Source organism: Schistocerca serialis, chromosome 4 (assembly GCF_023864345.2).
Source record: "Schistocerca serialis cubense isolate TAMUIC-IGC-003099 chromosome 4, iqSchSeri2.2, whole genome shotgun sequence".
Classification (NCBI taxonomy): Eukaryota; Metazoa; Arthropoda; class Insecta; order Orthoptera; family Acrididae; genus Schistocerca; species Schistocerca serialis.
In genome coordinates, this window is record NC_064641.1 from 274,650,335 (window position 1) to 274,675,034 (window position 24,700).

Below are 24,700 nucleotides of genomic sequence, written 5' to 3' on the forward strand. Positions count from 1 at the left end.
CGTTTCCTGATCTGGAAGAACCTTCATAGAAGGCCCTTGACAGATCTTGGAAACGCTCTCTCAGGAGTGGGATTTCGGCTGCAGCGTGCAGATCATCTGTGGGGAATCCAAGAGGTAAATGCAGTGCCCTCCTGAGGGCGCGGTTCTGTAGCGTTTGGAGTTTGTCCAGTTGCTGCTTTGCCGTGTATCCCCAGACAGGGAACGCATATTCCATTACTGGCCGGATCAGGATCTGGTCAGCATTTACTGCTACTGGGCAGGGAAGGGAGCTGGTTGAGTTCAAGATAGGGTATAGGATGGACATTGTGGCGCAGACCTTGCTGTGGACCTCGTCTATGTGGGGTTTCCACGAGAGTCCAAGGTTACACCAAGGTACTTGGCGGTTGTGCGCCAGGGGAGTTGGGTTCCGTTTAGGTGAAGGTAGAGGGGGGGGGACGTTGAGGAGGTCCGCGCCTTCCGAGCCTGCGGGTAATCAGTATCGCCTGCGTCTTTTCAGAGTTGATGGTGATGCGCCAGCGACGGGCCCAGGTTTCTGTCATCTAAAACCCTTTGTAGCCTACGAATGACTAGGTCCTTGTTCGCATTTCTCGTGTAGAAGGCTGTGTCATCAGTGTACTGTGCCGTGTGCACCAGGGAGGCCATTGGAGTGTCCGCAGTGTACAGACTGTACAAAACGGGCCCTAGAACCGATCCCTGTGGCACCCTAGCACGAATATGCCTTCTTGTGGAGGTGGCAGTTTCTACTTTGACGGAGAAAGTTCTATTCGTGAGATAGCTGTTGATCAGCTGAACTATGCTCCCGGGAAACCCTTGTGTGTACACCTTGTAGAGTAGCCCTCTACGCCATATTGAATCAAAGGCTTTGGCTACGTCTAGTAGCACTATCCGGCAGTAGCCTCTGTGGCTGAAGCCCTCTGTGGCTGCTTCAAACATTCTCATGACCTGTTGTGGGGCAGAGTGGTTCTGCTGGAACCCGAATTGGAAATCCGGCAGAATTTACTCTCTGGTAATATGTTCTTGTATGGGTCTTAGCAGGAGGCGCTCATAGATCTTGCTGAGAGTTGGCAAGAGGCTAATCGGCCTGTAGTGCTGCGGGAATAGAGAGTCTTACCCTGGTTTGTGTACTGCGACCACTTCCGCATGTTTCCAGCAAGCTTGGAACTCGCGGGAACGACTAATCTCGTTGAGGACGTTCGCGAGGTGTGTGATCGCTGTGGGTGGGAGATTTTTGACTAATTGGTTAGTGACACTGTCGTGCACTGGCGCCTATATTGTAGGGAGTCACCTGATTATTCTTTCCACGTCCGTGGGGGCAAAAAGTATGGGTTCGTCCTCTGGGTCCTCCTCAGCATTGAGGAAGACAGCCAGTTAATGACTGACTACCTTTTCATGTTCTTCATCATGGGATTCTGCCTCTTGAAACTGCTTCTCGAAGGAGTCGGCGAGGGTGTTGGCCTTCCCAGCATGGCTGTAGACCAGTCCCCGCTCTCCATGCAGTGGCGGCATCCTAGCACGTCTTTTTCTGAACTGTTTGGTTGCTTGCCACAGTGTATGATCGTCTACTTTGAGAGCTGTGAGGCATTTATGCCATTGCTGGTTTCTTTGCTCATTGAGCGCTACCTTCAGTTCTCTCTGTAGACGATTGAGCAGCCTCCTGGTGGCCTGATTTCTGGTGATCTTCCACTCTTTTGCCACTCTGTTCTTATGTCAAATTTGAGCTAGCGAGTGTTCCGGGAGCTGTATTTGCGGCGGTGGGCCATCCCTTTGTGGAGGGGTGGCCTCTTCTGCTGCCTGCAAGATGGTGCCTGTTCAGTCTTGTAGCGCTTGTTCTACTGTTTCGGCAGTAGGTGGCGGAGCGCGAGCAATATCAGAGGCGACAGTTTCTCGGTATCGCTCCCAGTCTGTACGTTTGTAAGACGTCTGGTACCGTGGGAGTGCTACCCATTCTCCCACATCGACCTCTAGAATCACTGGGTTGTGGTCGGAGGACATTCTTTTGATTGTCCTTGCGGCCACAAACCTGGCGATCCTCCTAGTGAGAGCTATGTCTTACACACTGGGTCTGCTTCCGTTTTTCGGAAAATGTTTGGGCTCGACTGGACCCCATGTTTCGAAGTGGTGGGTGCGCGCTAGTTGTTGCAGTTTGGCACCTGCTCTGGAGGTTACTCTAGAATTCCAATCAGGGTGTTTGGCATTGAAGTCTCCCCCTATTACGAGTTTGACTTCAATTTGCCCTAGAGCAGCTATGTCTCCCTTATCTATCTGGTCATGTGGGGGTCGGTAGACTGCAAAAATTGTTAGGGGTCCGGTGGCAGTGGCTACATCCACCACCACTGCTTCGATTTTATTGGTAGCTGGTAAGAATACCTGTTGGTGGAGGATCCCTCTTTTTATGTATATGGCCACTCCTCCGCCTTGGGTTGGCCTGTCTTTGTGATAGCTAACATGGTTGGGGACTGTCGCTTTTATTCGCGGTTTTAGGTGGGTTTCCCCCATCATGCATATGTCGATGGAGAACTCCTTCATGAGTTCTCTGAACTCGACCTCTTGATTAACAATGCCGTCTGCGTTAAAGAAGCACATTGTCAGGCCTTGGATGTTTGGTCGTCTATTCATGATGGGGTTTTGAAACTACTGAGGAAGTCGCAGAGGGGAGAGACTGCTGGACTGCTGCCTGAAGGGCAACGAGGATCTGTTTGTTCTGCCTCTGGGTTTCCCTGAATCCCTTCATCATTTCCATGACGAGGTTCATGGTCTGCACCATAATGCCTAACACCTGATCCGAGGGTGTGGGTTCTGAGTGGGGTTCCCTAGAGCTTTCTCTGTCATGGTGGACCTGGTCGTTGTTGCTGTGTGTTTCCCGGTGTTGTTCTTGTGATGGTGTCTGGTGTTGTGGTGATGGGGCTACGTTTCCATGGCTTCTCGAAGGAGAAACCAATTCTGCCCTTGGTGTGTCCAGCCTTGGTTTTACCCAGGCCCTGTCCATGTGTGTTGTCGTGTTTTGTTTTCTTGTGTGGCTGGATGGGATCGCGGTGTTTTGTTTACGTCTGTAGGGGGCGGCCTTTGCCCCCTTTGCCTGCTGTGTGTGTCGTTTATGGACCTCACAACCTTGGTAACCCGCTGTGTGGTTTTTGCCACACAGTGCGCACCTTATTTGTGGGTCCGTGTGTTTTATTGTGCATGTCCTTGTGTCATGGGCCTCGGCGCATTTTATGCACCTTACTGTCATGGAGCAGTGTGCTGCAATATGGTTAAGGCCCTGACACCTGAAGCACTGCATCGTCTTGTTTTTGCGGCGCAGTGGCTCAGTGGTCACAGGGACAGCCAGGATCATCTTAATATCCCTTTTGTTTTGCAGGACATCTGGCAGTGTGACCTGATACAGGGGCTATTTGCTCCCTAAGTTGCCCATCTGCTGGACCGCCTTGACGACGTACCCTTGGGCAGTCAAGTCTGTTTTGATCGCCTGGGGGGGCCAGTCGTCTCGGTAGGTCTCTGATGACAATGTTCATGTTTCGTGTCTTTGTTGTGGGGAATGTGTAGTGGGGTATGTTTTTGTTGTTAAGAAGTGTTTTGATTGTGGTGTAGTACTCAAGTGTGCGTAGTGTTATTTTGATTTTATTACCACCAGCAGGTTTTGCCTGGAAATTGCCTCCCCCGATTTCTGTTTTTAGCATCTCGAAGAGTTCCTCATAATTCCGGTAAACTCTGCGACGATCGGAGGGAGGTGGTGGGTGACCTGATTTTGTGTTTGTGTTGTGTCATGTGATGTCTCTGGCTCATCGGCCACCGCCTGAAGCCTGTTCGGAGTGGGTTCCACTGCCCGAGCAGCCAGAAGCCTCGGCTGGCGAAAGGTTTTCTTTGCCAGCACGAAACCATCTGAGTCTTGCCCGGTTACGTGGTTCCCTTCCAGTGTGGTTGTTTACTGGTCCCCTCCCAGGGCGACGAAAAGAGCAAGTTCCTCACAGGGTGATGGAGTGGTTGGGGTGGGGGTGTTGGAGTGCTTTTTCCCCTTGGAGTGCTTCTCCTTCCTGTCCTTCCTTGCACGTCGCTATTTGGATGAGGTGGACTTAAGTGGGGGGGGGGGGGGGGGGGATGTGAGGAACTCAAATCGGTAGGGGATTGGGTAGCAATTGCGGGTTTGGGAAGAATTTTGGTCGGTTGACTGGACTTCTGCTTGCCACTTAGGTTGAAGATGTGTTCGGCGAGGCGGTTACGACCGTTGGCATGCAGAAGTGGGCTGAGGAAAGGGGGGGGGGAGGGGGGGGGGATTGCAAATACTGACAATGTATTTGTTTGTTTGTGTTTTGAGTTTATTTGCCATGTCAGGAGCGGAAAGGGGGCTTGCTGCCAGGTGATTGTCAGTTGCAACTTTTGTTGTCACCGTTTGGTTTTCCGGTTGCATTACTGACCCCAAGAGAACGATGGCAGACGCGGAATTCTGGACGGGGGCGGCGGAAAACCTTTCTGTGGTTCCGCGTCCCACTTCCAGGTCCTGGCCTACTTTTTCCCTGTTCTTGGGGGGGGGGGGGGGCAAAGACTAACTCTGCGGCAGCTGAAGTGCTCGAAGCGGCCGGCCGCGCAGCCCGCGATAACGAGAAAACGCGCCTCGTGTCGTCAGCGGAGAGAGACCGCCGCGACCCCAAGGCGCCACCCAAGCTCGGCATACGACAACGACGAGAGGACACGACAATTCTGTTGTCAGGCGACGCCATGCAAAATTTCCTAAATGCCGTTTGTGCTAAGACCTCGGTGCAAGTGACCGTCAGTGTTTTAATAAAAACAGAGCCGGAGAACACTTCTGTTTTTACTCCCGTGCAAGTGGGGGCCTATGGCTGACAGTGCGCGAGTAAGAGGAGCGATGCTCAACCCTTGACTGCCACTCAGCGAGTGTCTACTGGGTAGTACAGTAACAAATAAATAGGTAGTTTGTGCTTAAGATGCATGGGAACAAAACAAAGAATTGGCCATTTAAGTAGTATCGTATGTGCAACAAGAATTTTTCGATTTAAAATGAGAAGTGCGGGAACTAGAAGGAACGGTGAAAAATATCATAATTTGTCACACGCCAGCTGGTACGAACATAATTCAAAAGAAGTGTTAATTCGGGGAAATTGTAGTGTGGGTTTGTACGAATATCATTGTCGATAACATGCACGGTCAAGGATAGTTCAAGGACTTTAACACCCACAAATATTTACCTCCCCTGGACGTCATTTAAAGTTGTGTTCGCTTAAATTCAAGATGAATTAGTGAAGACTGATATTTGTGCACGACACGCGAGTACATGTGCTAAAACATGGGGAACTCTTGTGTCCGATCAAAATACTGTATTTGCAGACTTTGAAAATGCGGTCTGTCCTCAATTATTTGTTGCGAGACAAACAACGAAGTATCAGAGAAAAACTGTTTTCGATGCACAGTTACAATCACCACGAAGGATCCATGTATATCTTTCTTCAGAAATACTGGGAACGGAATAGTTATTTCGATAACATTATCAACAATGATTTGATTGTAATATTTATAAAATAACCAGTAACAACTCGTCAAAATCATCGAACGTTCGCGACGCTAATTCTTTTCTGAGTTTCCACGACAAATGTTTTACCATGGACTGTCAGAAAACAGCGCCGCAAACGTTCAGCGATTTTTGTGAGCTGTTACGAGTTGTTGATCGTTTAGAACAGAATGATTGGGAACGGTCACTTGATGAATCGGAACAAAATACGACACGTCGTAATCAAAAGTGTCAGCGACGCGACGGACCGCGGCAAGATAATTTTGGACAGCCGCCGTGGAATCGAGAGGACGACAATCAACCGCGATACAATGGCAGGAGAAGAGATGACCTTTTGAGGACGATCGTTTTCGAAATGAATAACGGAACAAAAATAGTTCTAATAGACGTAACCACGCGGCAGTAGAACATACATTTCAGAATCGTTCACCACTCAGAAATGTGGATGACAGATATAGACAAAAAAGATCGCCGGCAAACTAAAATTATTTGCAGACGCTACCCACGCTAGACCATGCGAACAATTTTATGGGTCAGATGTAAGAATACAAATGACTGAATCCGATAAAGAAGACATTAAGGCAGAACTATGAGAGAAGAGCTGCAAACTATGATAGTGCTTTAATTCCAGTTATTGAACTCGCAGCAGTTTTAAAAATTCTGGTAGTGATGCTACAGTGATTACAATGAAATGAACACCCTTAGCTGCTTACAGGCGTTGACATACGTCAACGGGGACAGATCAACACGTGTCCATCATTTTTTTGTTTGTTTTCGTTCGTTGTATCTGCTCGGGGCGGACGTCGTAAGACATCCGTTTAAGTTCTGTGTTGATCGATTAACTCAGTTTTTTATTACAGTGGGCAGCTAACCCTCTGACCGAACACGCTGAGCTACCGTGCCGGCTATATCCATCTGAGCCACCGAGGACACAGAGGATAGCGCGACTGCAGGGATTTATCTCTGGCACGCCTCCATCGAAACCCACATTCTCAGCCGGCCGTGGTGGTCTAGCGGTTCTAGGCTCTCAGTCCGGAACCGCGTGACCGCTACGGTCGCAGGTTCGACTCCTGCCTCGGGCATGGATGTGTGTGATGTCCTTAGGTTAGTTAGGTTTAAGTAGTTCTAAGTTCTAGGGGACTGATGACCACTGATGTTAAGTCCCATAGTGCTCAGAGCCATTTGAACCCACATTCTCAACGTATTGTCCCGCACCACATTCGTAGTGCCCCCGCCTATTATACTCATTACTAGCGGTTTGCCGATTCCCGTAAGAGTTCGGGCACTGTTCGTGCATTCGCACAGAAGAAGAAGATGGTCAAGTGGCCGGTGAGCCTTAACTATATATTTAGTAAGATGGTATCTTTTCTTTCGGACATGTTCGCGGGAGGCGTGCCAGATATAAATCCCTGCAGTCGCGCTATCCTCTGTGTCCTCGGTGGCTCAGATGGATAGAGCGTCTGCCATGTAAGCAGGAGATCCCGGGTTCGAGTCCCGGTCGGGGCACACTTTTCATCTGTCCCCGTTAACGTATGTCAACGCCTGTAAGCAACTAAGGATGTTCATTTCATTGTAATTTCATTCTAACGAGCTGCTTGGTCACCGATGGTATCTGTTCTTTCGGATATGTCCGAAAGAACTGATACCATCTTAGTCAAAATATATAGTTAAGGCTCACCGGCCACTTGACCATCTTCTTCTTCTGTGCGAATGCACGAACAGTGCCCGAACTCTTACGGGAATCGGCAACGCGCCGCGAGTAATAATGGGCGGGGGCACTACGTTGAGAATATGGGTTTTGCGGGAGGCGTGTCAGAGATAAATCCCTGCACTCGCGCTATCCTCTGTGTCCTCGGTGGCTCAGATGGATAGAGCGTCTGCCACGTAAGCAGGAGATCCCGGGTTCGAGTGCTGGTCGGGGCACACATTTTGATCTGTCCCCGTTGACGTATATCAACGCCTGTAAGCAGCTCAGGGTGTCCATTTCATTGTAATTTCATTTTAACGAGCTGCTTGGTCACCGATGGTATCTGTTCTTTCGGACATGATACCATCTTAGTAAATATATGCTACAGTGGTTACCAAAAACTTACACGAACAGCTTCATGAAATAGAAGAGGTTCCTGTTTACACTGTAATGGTGTGCATAGAGTTACTACAACTGGACACAGTCGTGCAGTAACTGAGAGGTTTCTCATTAGGCACAAGATTTTTGGAAGATACACTGACGTGGCTAATTATTGATTCTTTGGCTGTTGATTGGATTTTTGGTAATTATTGGCTGACAGAACGAAGATGTAGAATTGATTTTGGAAGACGATGTTTAAGCATCTGTGATAAGAAGGAAGAATTAGAGGTTAATTTACTGGGATTAGTCGGAGAAAAAAGAGAAGCGTCTCCAGGATTAGGAGTTCCAGTTACCTAGAAGAGGGTGGATGATGGGATCGTAGCGTCAGTGTATATAAAGGATAATATGCTCACAGTAAGAGAATAAGGAATTCGTGACGCCAGAAAAAAAATTCAGGAAAAATTGTTGATTTGAATAGTTTGACCATATTCTATACAGAAGAATTGCTAAAGTTCTACGTATCCACGCCGAATAATTTACAAGTAAACCTGGAATGATGAAGGGATGTTAATAACGAATTAAGATGCGACTGAATGAACTGTGCAAAATAAAATCTTGTTTTGTACCACTAACCAAAAGAGTAGGAGATTACGCTTATGTTAGATAACGATATAATTGAAACATCAGTCAGCGAATGTTGCAGTCCGATAAATCCTGTTATTAAAATGAACAGAGCATCAGGCTTGTTTTGGTTGTACACATTATACACCCATTATTCCCCTTCAGTAGGACCAAACTGAGAATATAGATGAAATTTTGCCGAAGTTCACTAATTCCTGTTATCTTAGTAGTTTTCATATGATAAGCAGCTACTAGCAGTTGCAGCTTGAGGAGGGTGGATGAAATTTCGATGCATTCTTGTAGTACGGTAGTCATTACCATTTTCAACGAATGCTGTTCGGTTTAATCTTTGCATGAGCTGCATTTGTTAGTGCTTTGGTTGCGATTCTGGGAGAGGAAACTTTATAGAATATAATAATGTATGTCGGTGAAGTTTTGATTGAGTCTGCGTCGTGGAAAGAACATATGGACATGGTACATAAAGTTTTGAACATCAGATGGAGTAAACTTGATTTGAAAAGCTGCGAATTCTTAGGATATATCATTCAGTCAGCGGGAACTGAGCCAGGTCCGAAGAAGTAGTTCGAAATATTCCACTGTCACCACGTAAAAAACTACTTTTCCCGATACCATTGGCAATATCTTAAACAATGTTACTAACATCAATAAAGAAGAATTTAGTTTGGACCTGGGGAACCGAACAACAGGAGGCTATTGATGAAATCAAGAAAGAACTCTTAAAAGCTCAACTATTGCACCAGCCGGATCATAATGAAACAATTTGCACTGATACTGACGCCAATGACAATGGCCTTTCTGCCCATTTACATAAAATAGTCAATAATAATATTCAGGAACAGTACCGCATGGTTGCGTTCACAAGAAGCGTTTTGTCAGCTTGGAAAAGGATATACACTGTGACTATACAGCACTTGCGATAGTTCGTGGCTTCGAACAGTTCCGCTATTTTCTGCTTGGACGACAGACGATTGTAAGGACTGATCGTAAAGCATTATCATTCGTTCTTTATTGCGAATTGTTGTGTAACTACCTTGCTATATGGACGCTACAAGAATTCAGTATTTTCCAGACGAAACAAATGTGGTATTTTGATGCATTGTCACGTCTTCCACAACATTTAAAAGATGTTTGCATTGAAATCAAGATTAATTTTATGAGAAGAGTAGAGAGAGAACAGAAAAGCCACACTGTGTTGCATAATATCAGTCATTATCAGCAAGCAGGTGATGTATTAAAAATGATAAAGACAGTGTACCAGCATGAAGTGGAGATTAAAATTCAGCAATATCATTTAAGTCATGATTGCACCTTGCACCGCAGAACAGACTTAAGTTCAAAGCCATGGAGGATTTGCGTACCACAACATATTTTCGACGATCTGATTAAATATATCTATAGCAGATTAACACATTTTGGTTCAAAAAAATGTTTACACCAGGTTCAGAAACAAGTGATTTTAGATAACATGTCTCAGAGATTGCGAAGGAGTTTAAAAGAATGTGACTTACGTCAGCATACAATAGTGTCTATAACGCAACAAGAAGGATTCATGTGCAATATTCTCCTTCCAACAATACATGAATTCATTGGTTTGTATGTTTTTGGCCCCCATCATAAATCTCGAGGATACTTCTCGCAAATCTTTGTAGTTGTGGAATTATTTACAAAATTTGTTCGCTTTGTTCTGCTAAGAAAGACTAACAGTAAGTTCACAGCTAACATATTGAAGGAAGACTATTTTGTGAATGATATTTGACTACGAAGTATTCTGCCAGATAACAGACAGCAATTTCGCTCTAAAGCAAGGAACTCATTTATTGAGGCGGAGGAGCGTCATTGTACTGGCCAGCCTCGTATCTGCTGAACATACAATGAGAGAACTAGGAAGATGGTTCCGAACGTACTGCAGAAACAAACATAAGAGCTGGATTAATCAGTTATCTGACTGTGAAGATAGTACTGGTCTGTCACCCTGTACAGTTTTACGTGACAAAGAACCTGACAATATTTTGGGTAAGATTATTAATTTCCGTTACAAATTGAATTAACCACCGAAGAAGCTTCGCTACATACTACAGCGTTGTATTTATCGTAGTGGTAAAAAGAATAGCTTACAGCCGTGGGCAATCTATGCTGAGCGGCAAACGTCAAAGAGATCCTTTCTTTCAACGAGTGTTTAGTTTGTCCATTGTTGAGCTTCAGTGGCAGACAGAAGTGTTTTGTTAGGCTCATACGCAGATTATCTCCGTGAATTTTTCAATCTGTGAATGTTTTTAGTTCATGTAAACGCTTTGGACTTCCCTAAGGTTTAGACAATAGCTGGAACAAATAAGGTTGGAGACGAAGATGGAGGTTTTCAAAGACTTTGATAACGAATTGAAACAAGTGGACGAGGCGAGGAAGTATGGACTTACACAATCAACCTTAGCTACATTCCTTAAAAAACGAAAAGAAATTGAAGAAAATTCTATTGGTGGCAAATTTAACCCTTCAAGAAAAAGGATGAAGTCGGCCGCTGCTGACTATGTGGACAAAGTTACACAGCGGTGGTTGAATGAGATGCTTGCGCAGAACGTACCAATTAATGGTCCGTTGATATGTCAAAAAGCCTTAGATTTCGCTAAGTTGCTTGGCGATTCTAATTTTAAGGCAAGCAAACATTTAACGACAGGCATGGGATCATTTTAAGGGGATTTCAGGAGAAGATATATCAGCACCTTTAGGTGATGCAGAATTTTGGAGGAAAAACACCATGTGTAAACTGTTAGAAAAATACAGTCCTGAAATCTTGTTCAACGCAGATGAGACGGGATTGTTTTATCAGCTGACACCAGGGAAGACGATGGCCTTTAGAGGAGAAAAGTGCAAAGGAGGGAAGCAGTCAAGCAGTCTAAAGCAGGCCTAACTGTTCTTCACTACAGCAAAGAGTCAGGGACACACAAATTGACACCACTGGTGATCGGACGATGAGCAAACCCACGGTGCTTCAAAAATGTAAGAATTTCACCAGGTAGGTGGGTAAATACATTTTATTTTACCTTCCTGTAATTTATAAGTTAATTCGGTGCGGTATAGCTTCCGCTGTAAAGTTTTGCTGCAGGCGTATTGTAAATGTGATTTCTTTTACTGCAATCACTTACAAGGCAAATCGAAAAGCATGGATCACGTTTATTCTTTTTAGTGAATGGCTGCTTTCCTTGATAAAGAGATGTCAATGAAGAATAAGAAAACTGCATTGGTGGTGGATAATTGTTGTGCGCGTAACAACATGCCAGCATTGAAGGACGTTGAACTGAGCTACTTCCCCCCGAACTGTACTTCGATTCTTCAACCACTAGATATAGGGATAATTAAGAACTTTAAAACAAAATATCGTTCACGTTTAGTTCAATACGTGATCGCAAATACTGAAAGAAAGATGAGCAACCCATACAGTTTCAATGTGAAGCAGGCTTGTGACACGATTTCTAGTTCCTGCAACAGTGTACAGCCGAAATGTGATTGTGAACTGTTGGAAAAATGCAAGCATTTCCGAAAGTGAAGATGATGGTGAGAATGTTGTGGTGGATGAAATAACGCAGGATGATATTCAAAGTGATCTGGAGATTTATTCAGCAGTTACTGATAAAAACATAGATGCTTCAGTAGTTGAATACTGATGATGGGGCGTAGGTGTTTGTAGAATATACCGACGAACCTGTCATCGAGGAGTTAAATAGTAATTCCCCTGTTGAAGATTCTGACGACGACAGTGATGTGATGAGTGCGAATCCCCCTCCTCTGATGGAGCTAATAGGCCAGTTAGAAACCATTCAGCAAGTAGCATGTTCAGTCCCCAGTGTTTCAGTGCAACGGTTAATTGCGTTAGAGGAGATAAAGACAATATTCACAAGAGAATCTTTAAGAAAAAAAGAAACAAAGGGAAATAGGTGAATTTTTCTGTACATAAAAGTAAGATATTCTACAGGTACAATATTAATAAATAAAGTGAACAAAATGTGTTTCTTTACTTATCTTTTAACGTTATATTTCATCTGAAAAGTACTACAGTAATGTACTTCTCAGCCACGAAAACATGGCTCCTTGCTCTGAGTCACTATAACAAAACCTCTTTACAACAATAACCCTGGTACAACAATTTAATTTTCATGGCCCCATGAAATTCGTTATATGGAGGTTTGACTGTATACATAATTAATTTTTTTTCCAAGTACATGTTTGGAGTCCTCGTATACATTGCAATTCCTAAGACGTAGTACCGTATGCCCTCACCAGAGGAGCCAAAAACAAAACGGTACAGCACATCACCACTTTATTGCTGGGCTGCGCCAGTTGGTTTTGACCTCTCTGGCGGTACTCTACAGTACTGTACAGTGGGGATTTCAGTGTGTACCAGTGCTGCACACACATACCTACAAACAAACAAAGAAGAAATTACACAACTTAATTTTATTGGATATGACAATTAGAACTTTATCACTGCCCCTGGTAAATGTAAATATATTGACGTTGGAAATAATTTATCTACATGCTGCTGATGAAATAAAACCGATGGATAGAAACGAGCTATATTTAAGATATTCTGAAATTGTAGTGGTTCCCAGCTTGGATGTCATTGCGCCCTGAATGCTTCTCACACTTATAAATTCACGAAGGAGTTTTGGAAGGAAATGGCGCAGCGGGCTACAATATTTTGAGATAGGATAGATGACCCAAATGCGTAATACTTCTTTCAGTGGCAGAGATGTTAAGTTGTTTGCTTTTGTTCTGTTACCAATGTTTATTTTTCAGCAAAGACGCATGGATTTAAAATACGAGATATTATTTATTCAAACATGGAAACTGTATGTAATTTGTTTGTTTTCTCCCGTCTAATTTGTGTTATAAAATGGTTCAAATGGCTCTGAGCACTATGGGACTTAACATCTGTGGTCATCAGTCCCCTAGAACTTAGAACTACCTAAACCTAACTAACCCAAGGACATCACACACATCCATGCCCGAGGCAGGATTCGAACCTGCGACCGTAGCAGTCGCGCAGTTCCGGACTGAGCGCCTAGAACCGCGAGACCACCGCGGCCGGCATTTGTGTTATAATTTCATGTATCTGTAGGTAATGTTATTTCCTTTTGTCACGCAGGCAAATGACTTCGGCTTGCATCATGACTTTAGGTTCAGAGGATTTCCTTAATCTGCCTTTTACTTACCCAGTAACTTTTCTAGCTCGCTCAGTGTTGCGTTTTTAAAAGGATTGTTTTCACTTGTCTGATCTTTAATATGAACAGTATGAGGCACTGATAACAATATGCATAATGTAGTTAGTTAAGGATGTAGGCGGTATGATTATTGTGTGTGTGTGTGTGTGTGTGTGTGTGTGTGTGTGTGTGTGTGTGTGTGAATTCCTAAGGGACCAAACTGCTGAGGTCATCGGTCACTAGTCTTTAACACTACTTAAACTAACTTATGCTAAGCCCAACACACACTAATGTTAGGGCCCTGCCAATTGCAGACTGGGCAGTTGACCCATGGGAGAAGTTATACTTCAAAGAATTAACAGGTAAATCCATCCACCGCCTAGACGCTTAGTAATGCGTTACGCTAGAAGATGGGCATCAAAGCTACATCTTAGCAGATTCAGCTTGATATCTGCCCCTGACAACTTTAACGTCAATGGGTCAGCATTGGTAAGAGTGCTACACCAGCGATCCTCACTCACGAAAGGCCTCTGGGCGGCATTAAGTGACGTAAAACACTGTTGTTTCTTGGTATAAGAGGAAGTGTATTGTCGTTTAGCTTTCAGATGAACGTCGTTGCTACCAAACTTTGAGTTTGTTAATGTAAAGTCCAGGAAAATCCCTGCCTACCGATTAGGAGACGGGAAGCTATTCGAATGTGGTTCACCAGAGGCAGCCTGGAGATACAGCGTCATTCGTCATATTGGCAGAAGCCTGTAAAATGCCGGGAGATTGGCTGGACGATTATAGGAAGGGAGAAATAGTGCATCGCCATAATCCTTTAAACGCCTATCTTTTTGTATTCAGAGTTCTCAGTCAGATCACTGGGGCACCAATTTAACGTCGCTCGTTGCCAACCTTGATAAGCTCTGAGAAGTCTGTTTTTCTCACTTGGAGCGCTGCTCTCAAAGTTTGCACTTAAAATTCTGCCTCTGTCAGCACTCACGCCACGGGCTCAGACACTGACTTCTGTTGTGCAGTCAGTTGCACACTTTGTTTTTTCTAATGTTTGGAATCAGTCTTCAGTGCAGTAACTAGCGAGGTTGCAAATAAATTGTGTTAATCACATCCACGAGTATCATTGAATATGCTGCAGCGAGCATCCTATCGAGTCTCAAAATCTTGCATCTCTCGTAGGTGCCCTATGATGCTGCTTAACGCTACTTCTAGCATTCAACCTGCTATCATTGGAAGTTGGTCTTTCTGCATTTGTTCCTAGTTAAATTGCAGATTGACCTGTAACCCCCCGTCTTCCCCCTATCCTGCGTTACGAAACAACAAAGTGTGACGTCATCGGCCTAAAGTTTCCTTGGGCTGAAAGGTTGTGAAATACATCAAGATAGGAACAGTAGGTGATTTCATTTATATTACTATTACACTTTCTCATCGAAAATGTGATAATTAAGTTTGTTTTTCTTTTAATTTCTGAAGCAAAGCTACATAAAAAGTTTTGCATCACCTCGGTTCCGAGAGTTCCGGAACCTATAGAGAAAATTGGAATAGAGATCAACATAAACATCATTTCTGCCCTTTTTATTGCTCATGAAAACCACACATTGCATGTTATACCACCATACAGCGAGATCTTCAGACGTGGTGGTCCAGTTTGTTGTACACACCCGTACCTCTAATACCCAGTAGTAAGTCCAATTTCATTGATGCATGCCTGTATTCGTCGTGGCATGCTGTCCACAAGTTCATCAAGGCACTGTTGGTCCAGATTGTCCCACTCCTGAACTGCGATACGGCATAGATCCGCCAGAGTATTTGGTGGGTCACGTCGTCCATAAATAGCCCTTTTCAATCTATCCCAGGCATGTTCGATGGGGTTCATGTCTGGAGAACATGCTGGCCACTCTAGTCGAGCGGTGTTGTTATGCTGAAATAAGTCGTCCAAAAGATGGGGGCGCGAATTGTCGTCCATGAAGACGAATGCCTCGCCAATATGCGGCCAATATGGTTGCACTATCGGTCGGAGGATGGCATTCATGTATCGTACAGCCGTTACGGCGCCTTTCACGACCACCAGCTGCATGCGTCGGCACCACGTAATGCCATCCCAAAACAGCAGGGAATCTCCACCTCGATACAATCGCTGGACAACGTCTAAGGTGTTCAACTTGACCAGGTTGTCTCCAAACACATCTCCGATGATTGACTGGTTGAAGGCATATGCGACACTCATAAGTAATGAGAACTTGATGCCAAATCTGAGCGGTCCATTCGGGATGTTGTTGGGCCCATCTGTACCGCGTTGCATGATGTCGTGATTGCAAAGATGGACCTGGCCATGGACTTCGGGAGTGAAGTTGCGCATCATGAAGCCTATTGCGCACAGATGAGACGTAACACGACTTCCTGTGGCTGCACGAAAAGTGTTATTCAACTTGGTGGCACTGCTGTCATGGTTCCTCCGAGCCATAATCCATAGGTAGCAGTCATCCACTGCAGTAGTAGCCCTTGGACGGCCTGAGCGAGACATGTCATTGACAGTTCCCATCTCTCGGTATCTCTTCCAAGTCCGAACAACAACACTTTGGTTCATTTCGAGACGCCTGGACACTTGCCTTATTGCGAGCCCTTTCTGGCACAAAGTAACAATGTGGACGTGATCGAACCGCGGTATTGACTGTCTGAGCGTGGTTGAACTACAGACAACCCGAGCCGTGTACCTCCTTCCTGGTGTAATGACTGGAACTGATTGGCTGTCGGACCACCTCCGTCTAATAGGCGCTGCTGATTCACAGTAGTTTACATTTTTAGGCAAGTTTAGTGACATCTCTGAACAGTCAGACTGTGTCTGTGATACAATATCCACAATCAACATCTATCTTCAAGAGTTCTGGGAAACGGGGAAATGCAAACCTTTTTTTGATGTGTGTAATATACCGGAACAGAGATCAACATAATTTCCGCTCTTTTTATTGCTCATGAAAACCACACATTACATGTTGTACCACCATACAGCGAGACCTTCAGACGCGGTGGTCCGGAATGCTGTACGCACTGGTATCTCTAATAGTCAGTAGCACGTCCTCTGGCATTTATGCATTCTTGTATTCGTCGTAACATACTATCCACAAGTTCATGAAGGCACTGTGGGTTCAGATTGTCCCACCATTCAAAGGTGATTCGGCGTAGATCCCTCAGAGTGATTGGTGGGTCACGACGTCCATAAACAGACATTTTCAATCGCTCCCAGACACGTTCTATGGGTTTCATGTCTGGAGAACATGTTGGGTACTCTAGTTGAGCGATGTCGCTATTCTGAAAGAAGTCGTCCACAAGATGTGCACGATGGGGGCGCGAATTGTCGTCCATGAAGACGAGTATCTCGCCAATATGCTGCCGATATGGCATTCACGTATCGTACAGCCGTTACGGTGCCCATCACGACCACCAGCGGCATGCGTCGGCCCCACATAATGCCATCCCAAAACAGCAGAGAACCTCCATCTTGCTACACTCGCTAAGGCGGACAGGGTTGTCTCCAAACACATCTCCGATAATTGTCTGGTTGAAGGCATATGCGACACTTATCGGTGAAGAGAACTTGATGCCAATCCTGAGCGGTCCATTCGGCACGTTTTTGGGCCCATGTGTACCGTGCTGCATGGCATCTGAGGTCGTCAGACCCCTAGAACTTAGAACTACTCAAACGTCAGAAGTGAAGTTGTGCATCATGCAGCCTATTGCGCACAGTTTGAGATGTGACACGACTTCCTGTGGCTGCACGGGAAGCTTTATTCAACATGGTGGCTTGCTTTCAGAGTTTCTCAGAGGCATAATCCGTAGGTAGCTGTCATACAATTCAGTAGTAGCCCTTGGGCTAAGCGTGGCATGTCATCAACAATGCCTGTCTCGCTGTATCTCCTCCATGTGTGAACAACAGCGCTTTGGTTCACTCCGACCCGCCTGGACACTTCCTTTGTTGAGAGCTCTTCCTGGCACAAAGTAACAATGCGGACACGATCGAACCGCGGTATTGACCATCTAGGAGTGGTTTAACAACGATACAGTATCCACAGTCGACATCTATCTTCAGGAGTTCTGGGAACCGGGGTGATGTAATATATATATTGCAGAGTTCTTAGAAACTTCTAATAATGTAATTGTGTATTGGGTCTTTATTCGCAGCGAGCCTTGCAGTGAGCAGTGATGGGCGTCTTACTAGGCAGAGGATGAAGAACCCTTGAGAACAGTCACTCTCGCGTTCTGAGAACCCCGGGAGCTCCCCATCCAATGGCCTCAGGCCCAGTGGTAGGACACCGCTCCTCCGAGCATTGTGCACTGGACCCCCCATTTTCGAAGGATTGCGACTTTTTCCCGGAAACTGGACAGAGTTCTGACAATCAGTCTGCACAATATAGTTTCCAGTAGTGTTGATTACAGAAGTAGCAGGAACTGTAGGAGATGTGAGCATTTCTTTACACTGTGTCCGACTCGCCAGACGCTAGTCATACAAGAATGACGTGTGGGTGGAATGCATCACGCGATAATATCTTGTGAGGCTGTGGGAGCATGTAACTTGTGGGGTATTAGGCACCCATTTCGGAAAATGATGGCAAATGTTGCCAGAAGACAGGGGTTATTACCCGATTACTAACGCAGGAAGTGGGATACGTGATAAATAGGTGGGGAATCAATAAATAGAGTGGGAGATCGGACGCAGTTTCGCAGGAAGGGGAACCGAGGGTTTTTCGCATTTGTCTGAGACATTGTTTTTTCTTTTTTTTTATTATTTGCAGTGGATGCAGTCACCAAATGTTTGCTAATTTGTTCAAATGGGAAAAATTAGAGATTGTTTAGCGGGTAAATAAACTTTTCGGAGGTGCGTGGGCAAGCTTTGTTACATTGCATCCTATTGGCAGCACCTCTAACGGTGTTTGTTTTTTTTTTTTTTTTTTGTACTTTGGATTTTCGTTGCAGAGGTATTTCTCCTTCGAGTTCCATCATCGCGACTTCTTCGGGCTTCTGCACGAGACTTCGGCTTCTATGGCTACTCAAATCGCAGTGCACCTCCTTGTACGGATGCATTGCGGTACGTTCAGGCTACCTGGGGGAGTATGATGGGAGTAACGAGACTTAGTTAAGCGCGTTTCTTTCTTAAACTAAGGGAACGTTGTGAGGAATTGCGCTTTGTTCAAAGTCCCTCTCATGATGGAGCATTTGCGGTTTGCGCATGTGGCTTCCTTCAATCAACAAAGATTGATGCTATCAACTGTGCGATACCAAAGCGTGATTGATTTATTTTGGTGTAGTGCGGCGTCGTAACTCGATCCTTTTCTCTACACTGTTACGACTGTTGTTTATTGCATTCATTGTAAGAATTTTTGTGTTTCAATTTTCTCTTACCTCCGTTGCTTTGGAGAATATATTGTTTCATTTATAAATCATACTTCTGCTTCACTTTTTAATCTCTGTAACAATACACTACCGCCCAAACAGGCCTATTTTTTATTTGAGTTGACAGGTGAACCCCGTAACTCCATTTAGTGTAGTTGAATTATACAAGGACCACACTCACGACTCCGTTGTCAGGGCCATTAATTTCGAAATCGTTTCCGTTGTGCACAGTTCGTCACATCACATTTGATTCAGAAGGGGGCGATCTGCAGATTGAGAGGGTTATTGCTATACTGAGAAGATTGAAAATGGTTCAAATGGCTCTGAACACTGTGGGACTCAACATCTGAGGTCATCAGTCCCCTCGAACTTAGAACTACTTAAACCTAACTCAACTAAGGACATCACACACATCCCTGCCCGAGGCAGGATTCGAACCTGCGACCGTAGCAGTCACGCGGTTCCGGACTGAAGTTCCTAGAACCGCTCGACCACCACGGCCGGCTACTGAGAAGAAGCACTGTTTGTACTTAGGTGTAGGTCAATGGTACCTCGCGGCTTGTTTGCTGGTTCAAACATAAAAGATAACGTAAAATGATGTTTTTCTTCTAAAGTCAGAAATCTCAATATTATCCTTCCGAAGTTTGGCAATCCACATTTAATTATGAATATAAACGGGTACAATATCTGTGGTAGATAAAAGGAAGTGGAAAAGTTATTACATCTGGTGAAGTGTCTCAACGAAAAAAACATAGATTCCCTCCAAAAACCAAATTAAGTTTCATTTAAGCAACGAATCAGAGAACCATATAGAACGTTTTTACTGTAGTAAAAATGCAGTCAGGTGACGATTTTGCTGTCTAACCGGGGAGAATAAATTCATGAAATATGACAGTTTCTTCAGACAGCTGCAGGATTAATTGCTGACAGGCTAAAAAAGTGCAGCAACACCATCGTTGGAAAAGAAACAAATAATCTACTGACGCATCTCAGTATGAAAGCAGATTTTCAATTCTGCAGTTTTGTAAGTAAAAATGTGACGACATCTGGAGGTCCGTAACGAATTAGTATTTGTAACTGATATTCCTGTGATGCAACCTTTTAACTGAAACGGCGTTCATTCTGTTACTACTAGAGCTTGCAAACACTACACCTGTTGTTGTTGTGGTCTTCAGTCCTCAGCCTGGTTTGATGCAGCTCTCCATGCTACTCTATCCTGTGCAAGCTTCTTCATCTCCCAGTACTTACTGCAACCTAAATCCTTCTGAATCTGCTTAGAGTATTCATCTCTTGGTCTCCCTCTAGGATTTTTACCCTCCATGCTGCCCTCCAATCCTAAATTTGTGATCCCTTGATGCCTCAAAACATGTCCTACCAACCGGTCCCTTCTTTTGTCAAGTTGTGCCACAAACTTCTCTTCTCCCGAATTCTATTCAATACCTCCTCATTAGTTATGTGATCTACCCATCTAATCTTCAGCATTCTTCTGTAGCACCACATTTCGAAAGCTTCTATTCTCTTCTTGTTCAAACTATTTATCGTCCATGTTTCACTTCCATACATGGCTACACTCCATACAAATACTTTCAGAAACGACTTCCTGACACTTAAATCTATACTCGATGTTAACAAATTTCTCTTCTTCAGAAACGCTTTCCTTGCCATTGCCAGTCTACCTTTTATATCCTCTCTACTTCGACCATCATCAGTTATTTAACTCCCTAAATAGCAAAACTCCTTTACTACCTTAACTGTCTCATTTCCTAATCTAATTCCCTCAGCATCATCCGATTTAATTTGACTGCATTCCATTATCCTCGTTTTGCTTTAGTTGATGTTCATCTTATACCCTCCTTTCAAGACACTATCCATTCCGTTCAACTGCTCTTCCAAGTCCTTTGCTGTCTCTGACAGAATTACAATGTCATCGGCGAACCTCAAAGTTTTTATTTCTTCTCCATGAATTTTAATACCTACTCCAAATTTTTCTTTTGTTTCCTTTACTGCTCGCTCAATATACAGATTGAATAACATCGGGGAGAGGCTACAACCCTGTTTCACTCCCTTCCCAACCACTGCTTCCCTTTCATGTCCCTCGACTCTTATAACTGCCATCTGGTTTCTTTACAAATTGTAAATAGCCTTACGCTCCCTGTATTTTATACCTGCCACCTTAAGAATTTGAAAGAGAGTATTCCAGTTAACATTGTCAAAAGCTTTCTCTAAGTCTACAAATTCTAGAAACGTAGGTTTGCCTTTTCTTGATCTTTCTTCTAAGATAAGTCGTAAGGTTAGTATTGCCTCATGTGTTCCAACTTTTCTACGGAATCCAAACTGATCTTCCCCGAGGTCCGCTTCTACCAGTTTTTCCATTCGTCTGTAAAGAATTCGCTTTAGTATTTTGCAGCTGTGACTTATTAAACTGATAGTTCGGTAATTTCACATCTGTCAACACCTGCTTTCTTTGGGATTGAAATTATTATATTCTTCTTGAAGTCTGAGGGTATTTCACCTGTCTCATACATCTTGCTCATCAGATGGTAGAGTTTTGTCATGACTGGCTCTCCAAAGGCCGTCAGTAGTTCTAATGGAATGTTGTCTACTCCCGGGGCCTTGTTTCGACTCAGGTCTTTCAGTGCTCTGTCAAACTCTTTACGCAGTATCTTATCTCCCATTTCGTCTTGATCTACATCCTCTTCTATTTCCATAATATTGTCCTCAAGTACATCGCCCTTGTATAAACCCTCTATATACTCCTTCCACCTTTACACCTACGCTTGTAATATTATGGCTTTCAAAATTACCGAACAGTCATATGCAAGGCTGTACTGCCTGGAAGTGCAACGACAGTCAACTCAACTGCTGCTGTTTATAAAATAAGCACCATCTATGACAAAAATCACTAAAGAGAATCCGTCACTGGCAGGTGAAATTGATAGCAGTGGAATCACACGATCGATACCCTCGCACCGGTTACATGCATCGTTATCAAAGGACTGAAGCAGGACGTTGCGATAATTACAGGTCTATTCGTAGCACCTCTGCGGTTTCCAATGTCGACTCCGTAAAACTGCAATACATACAGAAAAATGACTCGTATATGTGGATGGAGCATCACTCCAAATTTTGATTCGTAATCCGCATCGCGTAGTAGCTGCACCGAGATATAGTTGTGTCACTACAAGACAACAATGAATCCGCTCAGTAACGTCGCATTTACACTCTAAGACATACAGAAACGACACATCGCGAAGGAATTATCTCAATCGGACGGAAATCGGTGTATGTGATGTATATGTACAGACAAACAAACGATTACAATCTCAGAAAAATTCAAGAGAAAGAGCTTCACAAACTGAGCAAATCAATAACGTATTGATTCACCTTTGGCCGTTATGGAAGCAGATATTTGGCTTGGCACTGAATGACAGAATTGGATATCCTCCTTCGGGATATCTGTCCAACTGACGCGTTATATCGTCCAGATCCCGAGATAGCTGGAGGGCCCTGGGCACAATGCTGCAGACTTTTTCAGTTGACGTTGCTGACCAAGGTGACATTTAGCAAACAGGAAGACAAGCATTACATACTCTCGCCGTGTGCGGGCAGACGCTAGCTTGCTGAAAAGTAAGCGGAGGGTGGCTTGTCAAGAAGAGCAACGAAACGGGGCGCAGAATATCATCGAGGTACTGCTGTGCTGCACAGGTGCCGCAGATAACAACCAAAGGGGTCCTGCTATGAAAAGAAATGGCACCCCACCTCATCATTACTCCTGGTTGTCGGGCCGTATGGCGGATGACCCATTTTTAGCCCACGACTGTCCGGGCCATTTTTTCTGGTCACCGTGGCCTGAAATGTCATTGACAGGAGTAGAATTGTCTTCAGTAATGAGTCCCGTCCGAAATGATCCCTGATGGCCAAGCGACCGCAACGGTCGTAGGTTCGAATCCTGCCTCGGGCATGGATGTGTGTGATGTCCTTAGGTTAGTTAGGTTTAATTAGTTCTAAGTTTTAGGCGACTGATGACCTCAGAAGTTAAGTCGCATAGTGCTCAGAGCCATTTGAACCATTTGAATCAACCCTGATGGCCAGCGAAGACGAATGCCAAGCCGAATAACATGTTGTATAAGCGCCCGAAGTGGACCAGTCTGTTATTGACTTGTCCAGTTTGTGAATAAGTCATTCAATTTTTCTGGATTGTAATCATTTGTTTGTCTGCATGTCTACATCACATCTACCGATTTCCTGCCCATGCCGATAATTCCTTTGCGGTGCTTTTTTTTTTTTTTTTTTTTTCACCGTGTAATTTGTTCACACCTGTAAGTAAACAACACAAGGAACAGACTTCCAGGGCTGGCAGCTGTCGCGTCTTCGTCGAAATTCGTGTCATCTACTTCATCTAACGTCACGCACGTATTGAGGTTTGCACGCCACAAACAGTGCGGTGAGTATCTGAAACGTGACTTAAAAACTTCGAGAGATACTCCATTCATTCATGTCTCTGCTTGTTGTATGTCTTGAAGTTGTTGTTAAGTTATATTCTGAAACTGCAGAAGTACTTAGAGATAACCCTGAATATATGCACAGTCTCCATGGTACTCAGTTCCTGTTCACGATGTCATATGCGACCATACTGACATGGATGAATGTGGCCTCCACTACCCGATTACGGTGAGAATGTCGAGCCACTTGTGCAGTATTATCATAAGCGTACACTTTCTCTTGTACTGACATTTCAAACTAAAGCATAAGTCCGAATGTGCTTGAGAGTAGTTACTGTAACATTTATATAACAGTGCACCTACATATTCCAAATGGAGCACATGTAAATGGTGTTCATTACAACCAGAATCAACGTTCCCTTCCCTCTTATCAAATTATAGCAGTCGTCAACTTTGAACTGTCTGTCTGCAATATCTCACAATCTAACATACACATTAATGACCTGTTGACCTTTCCTCACACCTATTTAATTGTTTCCAAAGAACGTTCCGAAACATCTTATCAAACTGTAACAGCCATAATCCGTGTAATATGTCACGCAGTATCTTACTGGTTCTGTTATCAAGAGATCTTTGCTATTCATCTAACATACACATTAATCACCGCTGTTGCCTTTTTCTCTTTAATAGATACCAACATACACAATTCACGAAAACTTTCTTGTTAGGCGTCTCCATCCTCAATATTCATACGTATTCATGTAGACAAACACTGAACAATGACGTGAAAATAGAATAATGAATTACAACAATATTAAATAACTGAATAAGTGATAGAGTTTGTGTTAGCTAACGACATTATCGCGTTATGACTTTCGTTACTTGAGCCAGCCTAGACAGAAAACTATTTACCGTATGGGTACCAAACCTTATAGGAATGTTGTTCAGACTATGCGCTTTTCAGTCAGGATTTGCGTTGGCAGTAGTGATAGTGTCATGTCTTGCCGTTAAGGGCCGGTGCTGGTTTGGCGACATAGGGTTGAAACACAAACATCAGTGTGCATTGCAGTTGTAGACAGTCAACGTGGGTCTAGACAAGATGAGCAGGGCTTTACTCGTAAAGGTGTATCATCCAAATAACCACAATAGCGCTGCTGATCTTCCCGAGTATCGTCGCTTTATAGGAATGCGGAGAGGTCCTCTTTCCGCATCGCGGTTGAAGAGCGTGATTCGGAAGTTCGAATTACCTCTAGATTTTGAGTTCCTTCTGGGAGAGACCGACGTCCAATTGTGTCACAGTTTGTTGAAGAATCTACTCTTTCCATGGCTGAAAATGTTGGACACAGTGTGCGGTCTTCAAGTGCACGAACTGCGTCATGACAGCCATCGTTAAAAAGGTGCTGTGAACAATTGTGAAATGGTACCTCAGTGCAATTTCAGGCTGTCG

The 24,700-nt window shown here is 44.3% G+C and overlaps 1 protein-coding gene and 1 non-coding gene across 2 annotated transcripts in view; one reads left to right on the forward strand and one right to left on the reverse strand.

Annotated features, from left to right (window-relative positions):
• LOC126473837 (ATP-dependent translocase ABCB1-like) overlaps positions 1-24,700 on the reverse strand; it is a 675,020-nt gene that overhangs the window by 310,953 nt on the left and 339,367 nt on the right. The gene's annotated exons all lie outside the window — the stretch shown is intronic.
• Positions 6,954-7,027, forward strand: Trnat-ugu (transfer RNA threonine (anticodon UGU)). Its single transcript has one exon. It is a non-coding gene; the product is annotated as a tRNA-Thr (tRNA).